We start from the raw sequence: 23,137 nt of genomic DNA, 5'->3' as shown, positions 1-23,137 counted from the left end.
AGTCCTCCTTTACATAAATGAGAAATAGACTGAGAAAGAAACTATGGAAACTAAGTCCTTTACAATTGCCATGAATAATATAAAGTGACTTAGTGTAACTCTAACCAAACAAGTGAAATACCTGTATGACAAGAACTTCAATTCGCTGACAAAAGAAATTGAGGGAGATATAAGAAGCTAGAAGGATCTCCTATGTTCATGGATTGGTAGAATTAATATAGGGAAAATGGCAATCATAACCAAACACATTTTACAGATTCAATGCAATTCTCACCAAATTCCAACACGAGTTTTCCAGACCTTGACAGAGCAATTCTCAATTTCACATGGAAAAACAAAAACCCAGGATAGCTAAAAGAATCCCAAACAATAAGAAAACTTCTGGAAGTGTCACTATCCCTGACCTCAAGCTCTACTACTGATTAACAGTAATAAAAACCGCGTGGCATTAGTATAGAAACAAGCAGGTTGATCAATGGAATTGAAGCAAAGACCCTGAAATAAACCCGTACACCTATGGACACTTGATTTTTGACAAAAAGATAGAGCCATGCAATGGAAAAACATCTCCAACAAATGCTGCTGGTCTAACTGGATGTTTGCATGTAGAAGAATGCATATATATATATGTACATATATATATATATATATATGTGTATATATATATGTATATGTGTGTATGTATTACCCTGCACAAAACTCAAGTCCAAGTGAATCATAGACCTCAATGTAAAATTGGACACACTAAATCTGATAGAATAGAAAGTGGGGAATAGCATTGAACTCACTGGTACAGGGGACAAGTTTCTGAACAGAATACCACTGGCTCAGGTTCTAAGATCGACAACTGATTAATGGGACCTCATGAAACTGAAAAGCTTCTGCACAGCAAACGGTATTGCTAATAGGGCAAAATAGTAGGTTACAGACTGGAAAAGATTTTTACCAACCCTATATCTCATGGAGGGCTAATATCTGACATTTATAAAGAACTCAAGAACTTAGACACCATCAACCCAAATAACCCAGTTAAAAATGGGGTACAGAACTAAACAGAGAACCCTCAAAAGAGGAATCTTGAATGACCAAGAAGCACTTATAGAAATATTCAATGTCCTTAGTCATAAGGGAAATGCAAATCAAAACAACCCTGAGATTCCATCTTAAAGCTGTCAGAATGGCTGTAATCAAAACCTCAAGTAAAGCTGTTACTTGTCTGTGGAACCCTGACTTAGCTGCTTTGCCTGGCCTCGGTGGGAGAAGAAGGGCCTAGCTTTCCAGAGACTTGTTGTGTCAGGTCAGGATACATGGTGGGGAGGGCTCCACTCTCTCAGAGGAGAAGGGTAGGAGTGTTGTGCTTTATAAAAAGAAGTGTTGTATTTTATAAAACGAAAGAAGGAACCAGGAATATGTTTGGTAGAGTGAGGTATGGTGAGGTGGAAGGGGTGCCTCTGCGGGCCCATGCTGAGGCATCCCTTCCCTCTGAGGTACCAGCCATATGATAGATATAGTAAGGAATAGAGTAATTTAGGACATGGGGAGGGGAGTTGAGGCAGGAGTAGAGACAGAGAAAGGCAGAGACAGAAAGAGAGATAGAGAGATGGGCAGAGGGAGGGGGGTGGAGGGAGAAGAGAGAGGGAGTGAGTGAGTAGAGGCCAGCCATGAACATGTTGGGTTGGAGGTGGTGAGAGAAGGGACAGAGAGGGAAGAAAGTAAGAGAGTAAGAGGCAAACAGCTCCTTTTTTACCTAGTCAGACATACCTGGCTGTTGACCTGTAACTGTGGAGTAGAGCCTAGAAGGAATGCTAACAAGGGGAAGGGACTGTGGGAGGTGGGGTCGGGGAGGGGAGACAGTGATTGGAATGTAAGATGAATTAAAAAAAAAAGAAAAGTAAAATAAAAGAAATTATAGTTTCATTATATCTTATACTGAATAAAGTTAGTTCTTACTAAGCAAAACAAATGAAAAAAAATTTACTTTTATTGCATTATATCTGTGTGTCTGCATATGGCTTTGTGCAGGAGAATGCAGGTACCTCAGTAGATTAAAGATATTATGTTTCTTGGAGCAGAGCAACAGGAGGTGTCAAACTACTCTTGTGAAATGGGTGTTAGGAACTGAATTATAGTTCCCCAGAAAAGCAGCACATAATCTTAGAAACTGAATTATAGTTCCCCAGAAAAGCAGCACATATTTTAACCTGAGCAAGCTCCCTGGTACCCCAAACAGGATTTGATTCTTAATGTTTAGTTTACTACATTTGTGGATCCATGAAAATACGCTCATGCTATTAATGTGTTTAAAAGCACTTGCTCATTTATAAATATATTGGGCACAATTCTTCCTATTGTGTAACATTTTAGCTATGTATTGTGTGTGTGTGTGTGTGTTTGTGTGTGTGTTTGTGTGTGTGTGTGTGTGTGTGTATGTGTGTGCGCGTGTGCGTGTGCTCCTGAGTAAGCTACAGTTAGTGTGTGGAGAGCAGAGGGTACCTGCTCTTAGGTGGTTGGGTTTTACTTTCCACTGGGTAAGTCCTGGGGATGGAACTCACATCAAGCCTGGTGGCAAACCATCTCACCAGGGTGAACATGTCATATTCATTTCATTAACAACATGCTGTCATAATCAGGAAAGCCTACATTGTATCAAAGCACAATTTAAGAGTCTTTAAAATGTCTATGACATTACATTCTTTGTGGATATCATGAGTTATTTAATCAGTGCTTTGTCTTTAGAACTCTAAGATTTTCCTCCTTTATGTATCAATAGGTGCATATTGTTTTATATCTCCCTAACATGCATTCTTAGGATTAATAACTACATTTACAATTACCAGTTACATAAGACAAACTTTTAAAAATGTTTCATGAACACTGAATTACCACATCAGGTTGCTGGTTTCTATTGCAATAGTTGCATTTTTAATTTGGAAGAATTTTTTAAGGTAATTACTAATACATTTTTTACCTATCTCACATAGAAAACTTTTTAAATAATTTTTCATTGCCATTGAAATATGTGCACATGCAACTGCACAAGTTGATCTCATTCACAGATTCTGTGTTTACACATTTGCCTACTCACTAAAAGGTTTTTATAATTCTAAAATCAGGCTTTCAAAAAGTTCTTAAGAGAACCTTTTATAGCTCAGGCTATCCTTGAGTTTAAAATGTAGCAGAGGATAACCTTGAGCTCCTCATCCTTCTGCCCTCATTTCCTGAGTACTAGGATTATAAGTACTTTCCCACCATATCTGGCTCATGTAGTATTGGCTTTCACGGCTCTATCCCCAAACTCTGTTATCAGACCTTGATAAGCACGACAGACATTCTTTCATCAAACCCTACATAAATTAAGAAAATTAATGTAAGCAATAAAAAAGTTTAAAAGGTCCTTTCCATATTAACAAAGGATATGAAAACTCGTGTGTGGTTTCCATTGCTTCTTCATTTGCTCTCCCTGCTTACTACAGGACAACAACGCTACCCTGATGCAGCCCTCTATTTCAAACCAGGGTGCTGCATGCAGGGCCCTGTCTACTCTCAGGTATCTGGTAGAGGAGCTGTTTCCAGTGTTCCTAGTGGCCTTGCTTTCTGGTTAGCAGAAACCAAGCTCTACCTACTCCTATTAGCAACGATTCAGCACTGGCTAATTCAGTGTTCTCCCTGAGCTGAAGAACGAGAAGCAGTGACAACTCACCTTGATTTGCTAGGCCATGGTATTTCTAATCTCAACTGTAGAACAGGCTTGATGCGTAACCTTATGTGACAGAGCCATGGTCTCATGATGCCTATTGCTTCTTTCTTGCATCTATATCCCCTAGACAGTAATGCTCGACTCAGACCAGCGCTCTCGTGAAGTAACTGCACACAGGCTTTGGCACTGCAGATTTGCTTCCTTGGATCGTATTAGCTTCTCATTGGCTTTTAACCTCCAGTTACTGTCACACATGACCTTCTCTGTTAGGGAACCGAGTAAACCCAAGGTTGCTCAGGTTCCTATGATCTTGTAGATTCCAGGGTCTCTCAGCTTCTAACACCAATCAATTCTGTTAAGGAACGTTTTATATAAGTGAAGGGTTGGGAAGATGGCTCGTTTGGGAAATCACTTGTCACACATGTATCTAAGGACCTGAGTTTGGATCCTCAATAGCTATATAAACATATCTAGGCATGGCAGTGCTAAACCATAATCCCAGAACTGGGAAGGCAGAGACTGACTGATTTCTGGAATTCATTGAGCAGCCAGTCTGGGTGAATTGGTTCAGTCTGAGACTCTTTTAAAAACTAAGGTGGAGAACATTTAAGAAAGACACTTGCATTGGCTTCTGTAAGGATGTATGCACATACATGGATATACAACACACATATGTGTACTTCCCCACAGAGAACACAATTAATATTATTATTTTTATATGCATGTAAATATTTAATATTTATATTTCTATTTATATGTAGCTTCATTATTTTATACATTTATCTTTAAAATTTTTATTTATATATTTTAGATTTATATATTTTCATTATATACATTTATATTTTCATTACTTTTAATTCTTTGAGTGTATATGTGCACTCTCGTGTGTAGATATAGGCACATGTGTGAAGTCAGAGGTCAGTCTCAGATGTCAGTCCTTAATTTCCAGATTGTTTGAGACAACCCCCGCCCCTTTTTTTCAGTACATCTGCCTAGCTAGGTCAACTTTGAGCTTCTGTGGTTCCTTTCCTCTGTTTCCCTTCTCTTCATAGAAGCGCTGGAATTACAGATGTTGCTGCTACTGCATTTGGCTTTATCTGGGTTCTAGGATTCAAACTCAGGCCTATGGGGCAAGAATCTTATCTACATAGCTCTCATTATGTAAGTCCATCCTGTGTGGGAAGACAAAATGTTACCATAAAGAGACAAAGTGTTTCCATCTGTGAGCAGCTGTGCAAGCCTTCGGCTTAGTCTCCACATGTGTAGAATAGTAATAATAATAATAATAGTAATAATAATAACAACAACAACTGCTACTACTACTACTACTACTACTACTACTACTACTATGAATTTTCTGGAAAGGCAAGAACATATTTATAATCCTAGAGACAAGAGAGGTTTGATGTACTCTCTAGTCTCCTTCCTTGTCTTCTGCACTGGCTAAGATTTTAGCCATAAATTTTCCCATGTTCATGTTAAACACTTTCAATTATTCTCCATGTATTATCTAGTAAATGATTCTGATCTGTTCTCTAAGGTGCTGGGAATGGCCAGTACCTCAGGGGCACATTCAGGGTACACTTCCTGGAGTCCTCTTAAATACCAGATTCCTAGGTCATCTAGTCACCGATGGTAATGTGCCTGCATGTCACTGGACCTCTCACTTGCTCCTAGGTTCTCATTTGGCCTGGATCGATTGTTCTGCTTATTATCAGTCCTTCTAGACCTGGGCACTACACTTGTGGTTCCTTAAGTGGTGTCTTTTGGGGAGCTTCCTGTCCTCTCTCCTCTCAGGCTCGCTTGTTCCTGCTGACCCTGTGCAGTCTGTCAGTGAGCAGCACATGGAACCCATTGTTCTGTGAGGTCTGCACGTACTATTATCGTTTTTCCCTTCTTTGCTTCAAAACACTAGAGAACCATCTGGAATTTAGCAGATGTTTAATAGATGGCCACTGAAGGCAGGAATGAAGAGGTTAATGCATGGTGAAAGAGAGAGTGGTCACGAGACAAGCTGCTGCCATAGGAACCAGCCCACACAGTGTCCTAGGTGTGGCACAGAGCACCTACATGCAGTGTTTACTCAGGGTGTGAACATTTACTTCCTAGGATTTCAGTACTCACGTGGCTTAGCGACACTGCCTGGAGTAGTTGCTAGAGAATGAAAGGGTTTCAGCTGGAGTACCTAGTAGTTGCTTGTCTTCATGAACATCTGGGTACATACACCAGGGAGTGGCAGGTGGTTGGGTGTGACCTCATGTGCACACTTTTCATGTGACAAATTTTCCACAGCTGTTAAATATTCATTATTGTAAGGGCCTCAGAAATAATGATATGGCTTTGAAACTTAAGATTCTTTGTCAAGGTCACGAAAAACTAAAGTGTCTGGACAGACCCAGTAGGCTAAAGGACTTGACGCCCAAAGCAACATCACATTTGGGACCTGGAGTAGAGAGAGGACAGGAGGGTAAGTGAAAATGGGGCAGAGCTCAAACAAATCCTGTCATACAACTAGCCACCCAAAGATGCCAGCTTCTTAATGTTGGCAGTGGTACGTGCTGATGTTAAGTTGCAAATCAGGGAGGAAGATGAGGAATGTGTGAACACTTTCTAATTTACCATTTTGATTTTTCCATAAATTTACAATTATTCCAAAATAAAAATCATTAAAAAAATAAGAGAACCACGTAACTATGCTTTATTTATAAATAGTATTTTTATATTTTGAAAAAACCATATCTTTATACAATGTCTTTTAATCAAGCCCATCCATCACTACCTCCCTCTACTAACTCCTGGTGCTCCTACCTCACATCTCTTTCCCAACTTCATATTTTCTTTATTTCTATTAATAACCTTTAATTTCTATTAATAGTCCAATTAATGCCACCCACCCAGGTGTGGGGCCATTCTCGAGGCCATAGGCAAACTATAATCTGTCACGTTGTATTGTATTTCTTCTTCAATCCATAGTTAAGTGATGGAGACAGCTTCTGTGAAGCAGCAGGAGAAAAGGAGCCGTCGTGGTTGACTTTGTACTGGGAACTCTGGTGTCTTACAAATCAAGTCCAAGCATAACAAAAGCTATCTAAGAGAAAAGCACTCAATTAGGAACAAACAAATATACAAAAAAAGAAAGAGGAGTTGAGGCCGGGTTGTTTCTAATCCCAGTGAAAGGGGAAGCAGGAGGAACAGGAGTTCGAGGTCATCCCTGACTATATGTGAGCTCTGGGCCAGGCTACATTACATAATAACTTGCTTTAAAACAAAAAGTATCTGCTTTGAAGGTTTTATAATGTATACTGGCAGTTTTTTAAAGATGAATGTTGGTATCAGGAAGGAACCAGCTTTACGGTTACAGGTCGCCTCCGAATCCAGTGAGGGTGGTGACGTCACCCATAGGCAACAGGAACCTGCTGTCTGTTGCAATGGCAATCACCATACATTCCCAGCATCCACCTAATTAACTACCACTCTTACCTCCGAGTGGTTATGTCACAACTTAAATCAAAGGCAGACCCTCTTGACCTTCGCGCTCTCTTCTCTCTCTTTTCCTCGTTCATCTCCATCACCCCCTTTGCTCCATGCTCCCCCACAATAAACCTCTCTCAGGTGGAACTGTACTGGCCTGGTGTGGTCCGTCCAGGCGAGAGCCGCCTTTCTAACACAACAATAAAGGCACTTTGTTTTTTCCTTTCTTTTTAAATGGTGAAATCTATCAACTCAAAGCTTGGTAGAGAGCCTGCTTCCTGAGAACAGGCAGGGGAGGAGGAGCTGAAGAGGGCGGAGGAGGAGAAGAAGAGGAAGATTGGTAACGCTCTCCTACCTTTAAAGCTTTCCCACATTTGTCTGACTGTGGATATTTCTGTGCCGAATTCAACAGTTAAGACTTTGGTGATCGGAAAGATCATGCTTTTTTCTTTTCCTCTGTGTATGTGCAGCTGTGTGTCAATACACATATGAGTGTATGTGAAATGCATGTTTGCATGCATGCACGAGAAGACCTGAGGTCAATCTCAGGTTTAATTCTTCAGGTGTTATATATCACGTTTTTCTTTTTTTCTTTTTTCTTTTTTTTTTTTATCTTTATTAACTTGAGCATTTCTTATTTACATTTCGATTGTTATTCCCCTTCCCGGTTTCTGGGCCAACATCCCCCTAACTCCTCCCCTCCCCTTCTATGTGGGCTTCCCCTCCCCATCCTCCCCCCATTACCACCCTCCCCCTAACAATCACGTTCACTGGGGGTTCAATCTTGGCAGGACCAAGGGCTTCCCCTTCCACTGGTGCTCTTACTAGGATATGCATTGCTACCTATGCATTTGGAGTCCAGGGTCAGTCCATGTATAGTCTTTGGGTAGTTGCTTAGTCCCTGGAAGCTTTGGTTGGTTGGCATTGTTGTTCATATGGAGTCTCGAACCCCTTCAAGCTCTTCCAGGCCTTTCTCTGATTCCTTCAACGGGGGTCCCGTTCTCAGTTCAGTGGATTGCTGCTGGCATTCGCCTATGTATTTGCTGTATTCTGGGTGATATCACGTTTTTCTTAAAGACAGGGTTTCTAACTGGGCTTGCCAATTAAGCTATGCTAGTTGGCCAGTGAATCTCAGGGATCCACCTATCCTTGTCTCCTCGGTGCTGAATTCACCAAACATCCCTCACACCAGACTTTTTACATAGATACTAGGGATTGAACTCAGGTTCAAATGTTTTACACAGGATACACTTTTCCTGAGTCGAGAGACTCTATGGCTCTGCCATGGAACAGTTCCTCAATTAACCCCTTTATTCACCATCAAATGTGAAATATTTTTCTGAAAACATTAACTTTTTGCACTTGACATGTGTTGCAGGAGAAGGCACAGTAGAGAATTCTGCAGCCATCTATCAAGTCTTGAGGAGATCTGCAAATGTTCTGCATACAGAATGAGAGGCACTCTGAGCTCATATCACCATTCCATAAAGTGTGATTAGGCAGAGAATGGAATTTTACACTGCTTACCTCCTCTGACTTTTTCATTTGCAGTCCAGCCTTAGCTCATCGGGTACAGATCGGTTTACATCATTGAATGTGCGTGAAACCAACCTGGGCTTCTTTGGAGCTCTTAATTGCTGTGTGATTTGATATCACAGAGCAGTGAAGCTAGGCAAGCTAATTGTTTTCCTGACTGAATTTTTATCCCTCCCCCATTCCGCCTGGAGGAGACTATAGAGCAAAAACAAAAACAAAAACAACAACAAAAAAAACCCAAAAAACAAAGCAGGAACGTCTCCTGGCTGCACATTTTGCCTTTCCAGCAACATCATTTGTGATGGGTAACAGCCTCATCATCGCACAGTCGATCATGATGAGGGATAATTATACTCCTTAAGTGGTTTCAGCTTTGGGTTGTTAGTAGAGGGAGCAAAATGAGGATGGGTGGGTGTGTGAAAGACAAATACGGTGTACTCAGCTTTAATGTTCTCTTGCAGCATTTCAGAACCAGAAGAAAGACATTTCTCTGTGTGTCTTGCTGGGGAACTGAGTTCCTGGCTGCAGTGTGTGGTGTGAAACACGTACTGGACTCAAATTTATGGAAACAAATTAAATATTTGATTAATCACTTTAAATATTGATCAATTTGTATGGCTTCCTGTACGTTGCCTTTTCCCATAGCAATCAATAGCGTGGGTGATGTGTAAACAACATCTTCTGCAATAAATAATTACATTATGTAATGCGGGATAAATTTAGAAATTGCTCTTTTATTGCATTTCTTCCTCATAAAATGTAGTGCCAAATAGTAATTGACTCTGAGTTAGAGGTTTAGAATGCTTTACTTCAGACTTAATCCAGGAATTCTCTCAGAGGATTTACAGAAAAAGATCCCTGGAGCAAGGATGGGAAGCAGGGAGTACCTGAGCCGGGAGGCAGGGAGGGGGAAGAAAAGGTCAATGCATGATTGGTGGGGAGGGGAGGAGGGGAAGAGAAATTGAGAAGCCTGGTGTGGCAGATTGTCTCTTTTAGAATCCAGTCGGCCTTTGTGATGGAAATGGACGTCAGGCTAGGCAGAGCTTTGTTGCAAAAGGCTGAGATTGGAGCACAGGCCCCCCAGAGGGCAAACTGCCTCAGACAATAAGATGGGAGATTTATTATGAAGAAACAAAATGCTCTTTCCTCTCCCTGGTGTTTCTAAAGCACTTAGCCTGCCAGGAGAACTGTGGCTTCTGTTAGCACTAATCACTTCCGGAGCGTCCCCAGTTGCTTTGAGACTAAATGTCTGCTGGCCACGAATCAATTATCTCCCCACCCCCACCCCAAGGATTAGCTGTATTCATCTTTACTTAGATAATTCGATCATCTCCAAGAGAAATGGAGGCGTCCTAAGCAGCTAGAAGCAGAACCAAGGAGCATAGTACACCCTTGTTTGCTCAGGAAGGACACCCTTATTGTAAAGGAGAAGGTAGTAATGGGACTTTTTGCAGCACAGTTCTCTGAATGGGGTCTTCCACTGAAAATTATGCAGGAGCTATATTTAGAAAGTTCTTCATAAACCCCAGTAGAATTGCTTTCACAATGACAGCACAAGTTTGGGAGGAAGAGGTCGGCGAGAGAGGGGAATGAAAGGGTATAGTGGGGGTGGTCTGACCTCAGTACATAGTCCATAACTGGCAAAGGGCAAAAGTGAAATCCAACATTTTGTACATTAGTACACTCATGAATAAAAGCTCTAAAATAGCGCTGTCAGCAAAATGACTCAGCAGATAAAAGAGCAAGTCTGGCAGTGTGTTCAATCCTTAGAATCCACTGGAAGAGAAAACTGAGTCCACAGAGTTTTCCTCTGGCCTCTGTATATGTGTCCTGGGACATGCACTTATGCACATGTTTTACACACACACACACACACACACACACACACACACACGAGCATGCATATGTGAGCATGTGTGCTTGCCCAATACTACTAAAGAAACACAATAGTTTTAAAAGGCATATTTGGTTATATTGAGTTTTAGGTCATCCTGGGATACACTAGTTTTAAAAAAAAGTAAAAATTAGACTAGAAAACATCTCATAATATTTTAGCACAAAATGTAATTTGAGAATTAAGAGCAATTTGGAAAGGGGCAGGAATCAAACGAAGACAGCAGCTAAGCATGAATTGCTTCTGCAAACTGTTTGCACTCCATGATTCAGGGAGAAGCATTATATCCTGCAGTGCCTGACCACACCTCTTCAACCAGCTGGAGTGAAGGGAGAACTCTAGCATCAGCTCCAAGCCTCCAGGCCCAGTGAGCTGTGTCTATGATTTGCCTTTTCTTGTCTTCAGGCTGTATTTTTTTCATTTTTCCCAATCATCACTCAGTTTGGCCTCTTCTGCTGGTTCAGCTCAGAATCTTTCCACTTCAATGAAACCCATTCTTGGGTGTTTTCTTCCCACCTTGAAATTTCATTGCAAAAATAACAAGTGCTGTGACTATAAAGGTGCCTTACTTTTATTTCTCTTAAGTAGCTTGTCTTGTCTTTTTATTTATTCTTAAAAAGACAATTTTGTTTATGTTCTTGGCAAACCAATGAGTTTAATTAGGGTTCCTTATAGGAGTATGGGGTATCAGTGGCTATATCACTAAGGAAAATGTCGGTCCAGTTCCTGCTCCCAACAATCATTAACTGCCTACAAATTCTTAAGGGAAGGTGGGGCCAGGGGAGACCTTCCCTGTCACTCCCTCCGTGAGGGAATTTTGACGGGTCAGTTTGTATTGGTCCTGTTCAGGTGGTTGCAGATGCTGAGCATTCAAGCATGTAATGGCCAAGCCATGCTCAGAAGACATGACATTCCATGCCTTCCTTGTCTCTTATGTTTCTTCCACCCTTCATTCCAAAATGGTGTCTGAGCTTCCACTGGGGTGACAGAAAATTCAACCATTACTTACAGCCCACTGTCCGTTTGTGGAGTCTCTGCAATCATGTTTGCATACTGCAAACCTTATATTGTGTTTTTAACTAGACGTCAACTCTCTGACTGAGGCAGGTCATGATGTGTGGTTTCACTCACAGGCTGATCACTGATAACCATGCTCACAGTGGCTATTGAGTTCTTGACTGGGTATTTGACTCAGAGACATGACTCTCCTCCAGATCTTGTCAACCCGGCAGAGGACATTTTCTGACGGCAGGTGTGACTACTGTACAGGAGAAACATAATGATCCTTTATCATTAAGACAGAGATCTCTGTCTGGGTTTGTGGTAAAATGCTCTTCAGTCTGTTGGTAAGGATTACACCAGGTGACTTGCCTGCTAGTCACCTAGAATTCTTCTCATTTAATTTCTTTTCAGCTAATTTTCTTGATTTTCCTGTTCCTCTGTTAAGGCCTTAGAATTGGTGTTAGTCAACAAGTCTAAGTCTTGCAAGCTCTAAATTACTGACTCAGCAGCTAAGAGTTGACCTACTTGAACAAGGGTAGCTTTGAGAGGCCTTGTAAAGCAAAGTCACTTAATATGTATAGGCATGGAATAGACTGGGTACCCAAATCTTAATGGATGATTTGGAGCTAGTCATAAACCAGGGAAGAAAGCAGATATAGAGTTCACTTATTCGTGTAAAGAACTCTGATTAATAGGATACAGGGCAGGTTCATATGTGTTTGGGTCTATAACTAACAGACAAAGGGTGAGTTCATCCACGTTTGAATTCATGACTGATAGGGTACAGGGTAGTTTCATGCATATCTTGGTTTATGATTGACAGGATACAGGTTTTATGGATATCTGATTCTGTGATGATAGAACACAGGGTAAACTCATGCATACATGGACACTTATACACATGTACACAATAAACAAAATATAAATTATTATTTTATGATAAAAATAAAAATTATTATTTTATGATAAAAAACTATTTTATGATAAAATAGTTACCACCCAGTCAATCCTGTATGTGTATATGTGAAATGGTGTCCTGTAGTCCTATGTATTTCAATACTTTGTCTCCAGGTGGTAGCTCTGATTCAAAGGGTCATTCATTGCCTTTAGAAGGTGTGGTTTTATCAGAGGAAGTGAATCACTTGGGGATATATATATATATTTATAGTTTGTCCCTACTCTTGACCATGCCCCCTACCATGACAGACTCTACTCCTCAATCAGTGAGCAGAAATAAATTATTCCTTAAGGTGCTTCTTGTTGGTGGGATTTGTTCATAGCAGGGCGAAAAGAAACTATGTACAGAAAAAAATTCTTCTTTCACTTTGCAGGACAGACAAGTAGCAACACAGGCTAGTGAGTCTTTAGTTCTGCATCTGTGTGGGAGCAAGAGATGAAGAAACTGGCTTGGAAGAAATGAGACACAATGCTAGTAACAACAGATGAGGAAAAGGTGTCTGGAATTGGGAGTCAGGAAGTGCACATAGCTCACACCAAGAATACATACTGAGCTGAGATACCCACTGCTGAAGGTAAGTAAGCGTGAGCACACGGAGCTCAGAGCATTCTGTTAGATAGAGGGCTACTTGTTTCTAATTGGTCTATCTGGTTTTTTCTTTCTCTTCTCTTCCTTCTTTTTCCCCAGTGTTTGGGGAGTAAGTCTAGGGCCATGTACATGCTAGGAAAATGCTTTTCCTCTGAGTTCTAGTCCCAGTCTATTTTTTTTTCCTTTTTTTCTTTTGAGACAGAATCTTGATAAATTATTCAAGCTGTCCTTATGTCTTACTTACACTTCTAATGTTGCAATTGCACACCATGGCCAGGACACTTTACACAAGAAAGAATTTGTTAGGAGCTTACAGTTTCAAAGGGTTAAAATCTGTGATCATCGTGGGGGTGAACATGGCAGTAAGCAGCAGGCAGGCAGGCAGGCAGGCAGGCAGGCAGGCAGGCAGGCAGGCAGGCAGGCAGGCAGGCATGGTGCTGATGTGGTAGCCGAGACCTTACAGTTTGATTTACAAGCACAAGGCAGAGAGAGACTAACTGAGAAGCAAAGAGTTCCACCAACTAGAGACCAAGTTTCCAAATATATGAGTCTATGGAGCTGTTCTTATTCAAGCCGCCACATCTGCATTCATTTTGTAGCCCTGGTAGGTTATGAACTTTCTTGTTTAAGCCTTCTAGTTACTGGGTTGACAGATAAACTTGTGTCACCAGTCTCAACCATTTGACCAACTTTTTTTTTCCTTTTTTTTTTTTTTTTTTTTGTCACAGGTTTTCTCTGTGTGGTCCTGCCTGTTCTGGAACTAGCTCTGTAGACCAGGCTGGTCTTGAATTCACAGAGATAAATCCACCTGTTTCTTCCTCCTGAGTGCTAGGATTAAAGGCATGACCACTGCCTGTCTTATCTAACTATTATTCATGATTTCATAGGGTTTAAATGTATCAATTGGCCAGCTTGCAGACATTTATTTGAAAAGAAATATATGCTATAATGTATCTAGTGAATTTATGAAGTGAAGGAAGGTGTGGACATATTAAATGAAATCCATTCCTGGGAGCCTAAAACAATAGGCCTTTTTGTATTCATTGGAAAGAGTATCAACACTACATGGCAGGTAGTACTCACCAAGAGCAGGGCAGCCTGGGAAAGTAATAAATTCAAGAAGACAGTTCACTGGTAGAATGCTTACCATGAAACTGTGGGTTCAAACACCCTTATCACATAACCAGGTATGGTAGTACATACCTGTTATCCTAGCAACTCAGGAAGTAGAGACAGGAGGATAGGAAGTCCAAGGTTACCCTTGAACACAGTGAGTTTGAGACCAGCCATGGCCATGAGAGACCCAGTTTTGAAAACATACAAACAAACAAACAAACAGAAAAAAAAAAGAAAGAAACCAAGACAAACCTCGGGTTGATACTCTTATGAAGGTGCAGACACTTATAAGAATACCCTCTATATTGGGCATATGGTCCCTCAGGCCATCTCTTCCTCATCTCCATGGAGCTGAACTTTATTGGATTTTCTTAAACTCCAGATATGATGACCTATTGTGATTTTTGTGATAAACTGAAGGAGAGTCTTACACTCTCCTACAGAGCACTTCTTGTCACCCTCCTTTTAAGTTTAGGAAAGCACCTTGGGTCTGAATTATACAAAGGGAAGTTTCCACTTTCTAAAATGTTTACTGTGCAATTTGGTATCTTATTAAGTTCTGAGGAACTGTAAGAATGACCCAGACTTTTATCCAGCTATGTCTAACCTTAATGCCTGGAAGACAAGGTTTTTATACCTTCACCACAATGCTGATGGTTTTCTGTTAACACAAGCGTGGCAGATACTTTAAGGTGCTGGTCCTTTAGTGGGCTACTGCGGCAGTACTCATTGTCCCATTCATACAGGCGCGGATCTCTTATCTGTTTAATGGGATACTGTTCTTCATTCATTTGCTTTAGGTATTCCCCATCTCTCTGGGCTGCTCCTTTCACTGAGTGTTTGGATATTTTTGTTTTTCTTCTTTGCTTAGCTATAGTGGTCTTCCTTAAACTCCAATTATGTGCCTGTGACCCCTTCTCCTTCATCTGACCAACATTGTATTTACTGAATAGGAGCCCTAGCTCTTAGACTATGAAAATTATCTTTGAAAGAACCTCAAATGTTCCAAGGGTTATAAAAAATAAAACAATAACAACAATCCTTTCAAGGAAGAATATTAATGGAGCAGCCAGTTCTTGAATTCCGCCAAAAAGCAAGACTGAACTTTGACCAGGAACTGCTCTGAAGCTCTGTGAACAACAATGAAACTCATTGAGATGACACCTTAGAAAGAATTCTCAGCACTAACTTTATGCTAAAATAGTGCAGGTTTTGTTTTTCACAGAAGCTATTTTAAGAATAAATTTTTCCCAGTCAGTCTTTTTCTCAGTGATGAAATGGGGGTGGAGCAGAGTCTGATTTCTGAGAGACAGCTGGTTGCCAATTAAACAGAAATACTATAAAATCACATTTGGGTATTTCCCTACAAACACCAGGGAACCAAGGAAGCAGAGAAAAGCTCCAGGAAAGAAATTATTAAGGTCAATATGACTAATCTTAGTTGTCAACTTGAATACCTGGGAGGAGGAACTTCTGTTGGGGAATTTCCTTCATTACTCTGGCCTGTGGGCATGACTATGCAGCATTTTCTTGATTGTTACTTGATGTAGAAGGGCTCAGCATACTGGTGGCAAAGCCACCTGTGGGTAGGTGGGCCACTTTGTACAACAAAGGTAGATATATGAGCAAGTCAGAGAAGCAAGTCAGTAAGCAGCATTCTTCCATGGCCATTGCTTCTTTTTCCACCTTCAGTTACTGGCCTTGATTTCTCTGACTTCCCTGAGTGATGGACTATGACCTGAGAATTGTAAGCTGAAATAAACCTTTTATTCTCCACCTTGCTTTTTGTTGTGATATTTATCCCAGCAACAAGAAGCAGACTCAAACCATTTTTGAAATAGTAACATAGGTTGTGTTTTTGTCCTGTAGAGAGCTGACCTGTTCTTTTTCAGGTCCTCGTGGGCATAAAGTGGAACTGCCCACATCTCTGTTCATGGCTGGTTACACTTGGCAGGCCTGGTCATTCTTTATGGATTGGGACAGCTCCCACATTTACAGGAAACTTCTCTGCCTCACCAGGTGACTTTCCCTTTCTGTTTTATGCTCCCCACTCCAGGTCAGTCCAGTCACTCGGTTGATCTTAGTTTGTAGTGACTCTCTGCTTATGGGACAGTGTCTCTGACTATAAGTCAACAAAGGCATAACCCAGCAAGTGGGAGGTCTTCAATAAACATTTGTTAGATGACTGACTCAACAGAGAAAGGAATTAACTCATGATGGCAGAGCAGACCTTTTCTTTTAATGCTGAATAACTTTCATCTCCCGTACCACAGTTCATTCATTCATTTACCCAAAGACAATTGCTTGCTGTCAAGTTGAGACAATTATGGATAAAGTTTACATAAACATCAGGACACAGACTTTCGCATAAGTGGAAGCATTGTACATGTTTGGATAAATACCAAGTAGTGTGATTGTTAGATTAAGTTATTAAGACTATGTTAGACCTGGTGTATTGGTACACACCTGTAATACTAATACTCAGGAGGCTGAGCCAGGAAGTTTTGAAATTCTTGGGTATTTTGAGCTACACAGTAATTTTCAGGTCAACCTGGACGATATAGCAAGATTATATCTAAGACAAAAGCATGAGTTGGGGGAGATGATGGCTTGAAAGATGGAGTGCTTGCTGAGGAACCATGAAGATTTGAGTTAGACTCCCCAGAATTCATGTGAAAAAGCAAGCGTGATGGCACACACTTGTAATCCCAGTGCAGGGGAGGCAGAGGTAGTAGGGTCCCTGGATCTCACTGGTCACCGTGCATAGCCCAGTCAGGGAGCCCAGGTCCCAGTGATCCACCCCAAGAAATTCCTAAAGAACAACACCTGAGGTTGTCTTCTTATCCACACATATATGCACGCGTACACATACATACGCACACATGCATATTCCCATATATATATATATATATATATATATATATATATATATATATATATGAACAAAAGAATAGCAGTCAGTCTGTTAAGTTTTGGGAGAAGCTGCTAAGGTAGCTTTCAAAGTGGCTGTATCATTTTGCATTACCACAGTGATGAACAGATGTCCCTACTGTCTCATGTCCTGACCAGCATTTGGTATTATTAGTGTTTTGGATTTTGGCTATTCTGAGAGGTGTGTGGCAGTATCTTGTTTTACTCTGTGATTTCATAACAATGTGTAAGGTAGTACATCTATGTCTTCGCTATGTATTTCCATGATTCTTGTGGGATTTCTCTTTACATCTTTTGCTTATTTTATTTCTTTATTTTGAAAGTTATAAAAATAGGGGCAATAAGGTGGCTTAGTGAGTAAAGCTAAGCCTGATTAGTTGAGTTCAGTCCTTGGGAGCCCCATGGCAGGAGAAAACTGCTTTCTTCAGGTCATTTACTGACCTCCACATGCCCACTATGACATCCATGTGGTGTCTGTGAATGTAAGCTCAGGTCAATTAATGGAATGAAAAGAGTCATAATACATTTTGAATGACAGTTTTCTAACAGAGTTTAGCAAGTACTTTTCACCCACTCTGTAGCTTGTCTGTTCATTCTCTTGATGCCTATTTTCAAACATAAAGAATTTAATGAAGCCTAGTTTATCACTCCTCTTTCACATTCCTGCCTTTGCCTCAGCCATCTGAACTATCATCACTCCCATCCTGTGACCTTCTCCTTGGCATGTTATATGTTGCCTGTTGCTTTAGGTATCCCATCTAAACTCCCAGAACTGGCCCCGCTACCAGCTGCCACCCTTGAATTCAGAGATTAAACACACACATGCAGTTTTCAATTTCAACTGGCCTTTTGACACAATTGCTGGGTGCTTCTTATCTTCCACCTGGAAAAGCTTGCCCTTATCACTATTCTTAGCAACTCACCTTTCACCTGCCCTATCATTAGTTGTTAAGTTATATCCTCAGCCAAACGCCCACCTGTAGGAGTGGCCTGTGTGGCCACCCCATTTCAAGATCTCACATGACTGGTCAACTTTCCTCCATCAGAAGCCTGATGAACTGTGTTTCTCCTCCCTTGTGTCTGTCCCTTTTCCTCCAGGGATCTGGACGTTGCCTATTTCTTCTGCCCAGCAATTGGCCCACAGCTTCTTTACTGGCAGATCAAGAACCAACTGGGGAATAGTACAGCATGAGAACCACTCCTACAGTTGTAGTTTTGAGATTTATATTTAAGTTTTAGCTGCTGTTTGATTTACTTTTGTGACAGCACAAGCTTTCTCTCAAGATTTATTTTGACATACAGTTGTCCACCTGTCCATTTTCCATAGTAATACATTTACACATTTCTATGACATTTCATTATGTCATATGACTCAAGCACTCTACATGCTGGACTTGAAATTCCATGATGTTTTTACAGCCTCTTGCATAAGGTTTAATGGTAATTTTCTTCTTTTCATTCAACAGTTTTCAGTGCTTTGCCACTGGTTTGTCATTGACACAGCCTTTCATGAAGCCTGCTCACATCTGCCCAAATCCGCGCAGTATTCAATTTCCCTCCTGCTGATTTGTACATCTTGAATGAGGGTAGGTTTGGAAAAGCAGAGTTGGCTATTCCATTTGGTCCAAAAGAAGTCCAAAACTTGTTTGTAATATAAATTTAGTCCCTAACAGACATTTATTCAAGAAGGGAGATGGGTTGATGAACTGATACCACCCCACTCATAGCATTCTACTCCAAAGCTGCCGTTAACTCTATTTTCTATCGTCGTGTGTGTGTGTGTGTGTGTGTGTGTGAGTGTGTGTGTGTGTGTAAGTGAGTGTGTATATGGCAGGTTCACATGTGTGCACATGTGAATTTGCGTGTGTGCATGCACATGGAGGCCCGAAGTCCATACCAAGAATCATCTTCCATTGTTCTTCCACCATGTTCTTTGCAACAGGGTCTCTCAAGCCCCAAGCTCTCAAACATGCTAACCCAACCTACATGGTATTTACATGGATTCTGGAGATCTGAACTCCAGTTTTCATGTACAAATTGCAAATAGCTTTAACCATGGGCTTTCTCCCAAGCTCTTCTTCCCAAAGAAGCTTCTGAACAGAGCATTCAGACTACAGATTTTTGATCCTTCTCTGGCCTCTTTGCTGTTAGAGATGAATGTTCATTTTGCAGATCTGGTCCCAGTGTAGTATCATATAGCTAGTAGGTCACAGGTGGAGGTGGTAAGATAGGAAATTTTCTTTTTCTTTTTTTTTTTTTGAGACAGTCTCTTGTAGCCCATGCTGTCTTCAAACTGAAAAGTAGCACAGATGATCGTGAACTTCTTATACCTTTGCCTCCATCTCCAAAGTGCCTGGAGTTATAATCAGATCCCTGATTATAATCCACTGTAGCTTGTCTGTTCATTCTCTTGATGCCTATTTTCAAACAATAAAGAATTTAATGAAGCCTAGTTTATCACTCCTCTTTCACATTCCTGCCTTTGCCTCAGCCATCTGAACGATCATCACTCCCATCCTGTGACCTTCTCCTAGGCATGTTGTATGTTGCCTGTTGCATTAGCTATCCCACCTAAACTCCCAGATCTGCCAGTAAAGAAGCCATGGGCCAATTGCTGGGCAGAAGGAATAGAAAGAACTTCCAGATCCCTGGAACAGACAAGCTTAGAGGCTTATAATCACATATGGTTAATTTATTTGATGCTGGTGGTGGAACCCAGAGCTTCATGCATTCAAGGTAAACCGTTGGCAAAGAGATCTCTGCCATCAGCACTGAACCAGCTTTACTGCACAATTTTCTCAGCTGTGTGCATGGTCACAGTTTATTTCTGAACTGCATTTTGAACAGGAAAACTCAAGACTAGGCTAGCTTTGGCCTCTGGGTGGGCCTAGCTAGTGATCTGTGCTAGTGAATGGCGGCTCTCAGGGCTACTGTATCATGGCCTAATGTTTAGGAACTCGGGAAACAGTGATGTGCCATAGGGCAACTTTTGCCCCCAGTCGAGAATGAAAACATAAGCCGATGTCAATCACCTTCAGTTCTGTTTTCACTGTGATTGTTTTTCATCCAGTTTTCAGGAGCTGTTGTGACACCTGATTTTTTTTAAATGAAAGATCTTCTTTTTGATTTGAAGATAATGGCACAAATCGCTAAAAAGGAAAAGTCTGTCTTATTGCTCTAGGTTCTGAAAACCTGCAGGAAAAAGATGATGGTACTGCAGGATGAAGCACCATGCACTTCCTCATGATGTTGAATGATATGTTGATGGATTGATTGACCTAGTTTCTAATGGTCTCTGAACAGAACACTCAACAGTAATGGAGGGCATAGGGAAAAGATGGGCTGGCCCTTTAAGGAGATCCGTATTTAACATAAGAGTCACAGCAGAAAGGAAATATCTATTAACAAGGAAGGTAGTCACAAAAGATAAAGACACCAATATAAATGGAGTACTGAGGGAGAAAGGAAAAGCTCTCTCTGAGAGAATGGGAAGTGCATTATGGGAGAAGTGGGCTTGGAAATATGGGTGGGAATGGTGGGAAGGGTAATTATTGGTTAAAATGCTAAAGGTGAGGACTTTTGTGTTTTACTGAAGTATCTGGTACTTCTCAGAAACAGATTGGACTTGTTGGGTGGGGTGGTGAGAAGGAGAAGATGGAGAGACTGAGAGAAGGGAAGAGAGAGAGGGAGAGACAGAAAAAGAGAGAGAAGACGAGAAGGATAATCAGTGAGAAAGGGAGAGGGACACCTATAGGTATAAATAAATGATCATTAAGTTACCTCAAAGCTCATCTGTGGTTTGTGTCTCCCCAAAGCCCTAGGTTAGAGGCCTGATAACACTAGGTGGCACTCCCAGGAGGGGGTGGAACCTTCACACAGCCTACTAGGAAGAAGCTAGGTTTTTTGGGTTGCCTTTGAGAGGAGTAATGGCTGCTTCTTGTTTCTGTCCCGCTTCTTGTCACTGTGAAGTGAGCATTGTTCCCTACCATGTACTCTTGCCACAGACAGACTCTTGGCAAGAGGCCAATCTATCTCAGCTAAATAACTCTGAGGCTGAGCAGCATAGGAGGTCCTCCTTTTAAGATGGTTGCCTTGGATATTTGTCACAGTGACAAGAAGCTGACCCTGTTTATGGTTTTGATAATTTTTTTTTGTTTTGTTTTGATGTAAGAAATAGGGTCTCATGTAACCCAGGCTAGCCTTAAACTCCACATATAGCATAGGATGTTTTTGAACTTCTGATTCTCCTGCCTGTACCTTCGTAGTGCTGAGAAGGCAGGTATGAATCACTGTTCTAAGGATCAGAACCATGTTTTCTCGTATGTTAGGAAAGCTCGCTATCAGCTGAACTGGAGCCCCAGATGGAACCATTTGTCTACCCAGTCATGTAGGAAGACAGATATTCTTCCTTTCAGGGTCATTTGGGTTAAGATTTGGGTCACTTGTTATGTGAGTTATGCTTAGTCAAGATAAAATTGTACTGGAAAGAAAGTTTGGAGTTAGAATGCTGAGAAATTTACACAGCATTTCCAAGGCGTGTGTAGCCACTTAAGTGGCTTGGAAAGTCTGTGAGATTAAGCTATTAAGTACATTCTGGAGGTGCAGGGAGGCTTTCTTGTGGAGATTAGACAAAGGCTCTGTAGGTGAAAGTCTTCTCTAGGGCTCCCCATGGCGGATCCCATGAAAAGGAACAGTCCATGGTTTCAAGACATTTATTGTCATAGCAGAAAGTGGATGAGTAAAGCCATATCCCCCTTCTCAGGGTGGGCCTGAGATTAAATTCCTTTTGCAGGAAGGAGTGTCTGGGAAGGGAAGCTTCATTGGCTAAGCTTCCAGGCCTTTAGGTACCTCATTATAATGGAGATCTGTCTTGACCCTATGTGACTTGTGGTCACATCCTCTACCTGTGGAGGGACTTGGGGTATTGCCTTTACATGCCTGATGGTCATAAATCTATGGAGGACTTCGGGCTAGTGACCAACTTGGTTTCCTGGGAGTCAGGTGAAGCTTCTACCATCCCTTTCAGGGTCTCCGGGATTCAAAACTCCTCAACCAGGAACCAGAATGTCTTTCACTACCCCACACCTGATTGCTCACAGCCATCTGTAATGGGATCCAATGACCTTTTCTGGTGTGTCTGAAGACAGTGACTGAGTACTCACATACATTAAATAAATACATTTTTTTTTTAGAATTTTCTTTTTTTCCCCTTTTCTCCATCTTTATTAAATTGGTTATTGCTTATTTACATTTCAATTGTTATTACCTTTCCCAGTTTCCAAGCAAACATCCCCCTAGCCCCTCCCCCTCTCCTCTATATGGGTGTTCCCCTCCCCATCCTCCTCACCTTACCACTGTCCCCCCAACAATCCCATTCACTGGGGGTTCATTCTTTTTTTTTTTTTCACATAAAGGGTTTATTTTGAATGTTTTAAGGAAGGATACAGTTACATCATAATTATAAAAATTACTTACAGAATTAACAGAGTTGTACTGTGTATACTTCTAAATGCAGAGAACAGGGAACTGTCTACACGTTGTATAAAATAAAATTAAAATTAAAAATGAATTCAAGCTCAAAAAATGAGGTCGTTTTTCTAGTTTTAAATGTGAACACGAAGACCTCTGAATTCTACTCGTTCGTTCGTTCGTTCGTTCGAACTGCACCAATGGTGGAGAATACAGAGAGCGCAGCATTCCCAAGGAACACAGACATTTTGGCCATGATTATTTTGAGTATTTTCCCTGTGTCATCTTTGGAGGACCTCCGTCTCTCAGACAATCAGTGTTAAGTGTTTTCAGGCACTACAGTTTGTGTTGCTCAGAACAGTCTTCTTTCTAATGGGTCTACAGAGTTCAGAGATTCAGGCCCAATGCACTTTGGGGTTTGGCACATAAAACAAGAATAGAAATGAAATCTGGCTTAGAAGCAACTGTGATTTTT

General features: G+C 41.1%; 1 long non-coding RNA gene across 2 annotated transcripts in view; it reads left to right on the top strand.

Moving 5' to 3' along the window:
• Window positions 1–23,137, top strand: part of LOC120100786 (uncharacterized) — a 63,442-nt gene that overhangs the window by 24,110 nt on the left and 16,195 nt on the right. The window contains exon 3 of one of the 2 annotated variants that reach the window (XR_005500837.2): window positions 12,932–13,132. The exons of the other annotated variant lie outside the window; for it this stretch is intronic. This is a non-coding gene — a long non-coding RNA (uncharacterized LOC120100786). The remainder of the gene's footprint in view (window positions 1–12,931; window positions 13,133–23,137) is intronic. 2 annotated transcript variants of the gene reach the window in all.

The sequence above is a fragment of the Rattus norvegicus genome, chromosome 2 (assembly GCF_036323735.1).
Source record: "Rattus norvegicus strain BN/NHsdMcwi chromosome 2, GRCr8, whole genome shotgun sequence".
NCBI lineage: Eukaryota > Metazoa > Chordata > Mammalia > Rodentia > Muridae > Rattus > Rattus norvegicus.
Note: the sequence above shows the minus strand (reverse complement) of the source record. Positions and strands in the feature narration are given on the sequence as shown.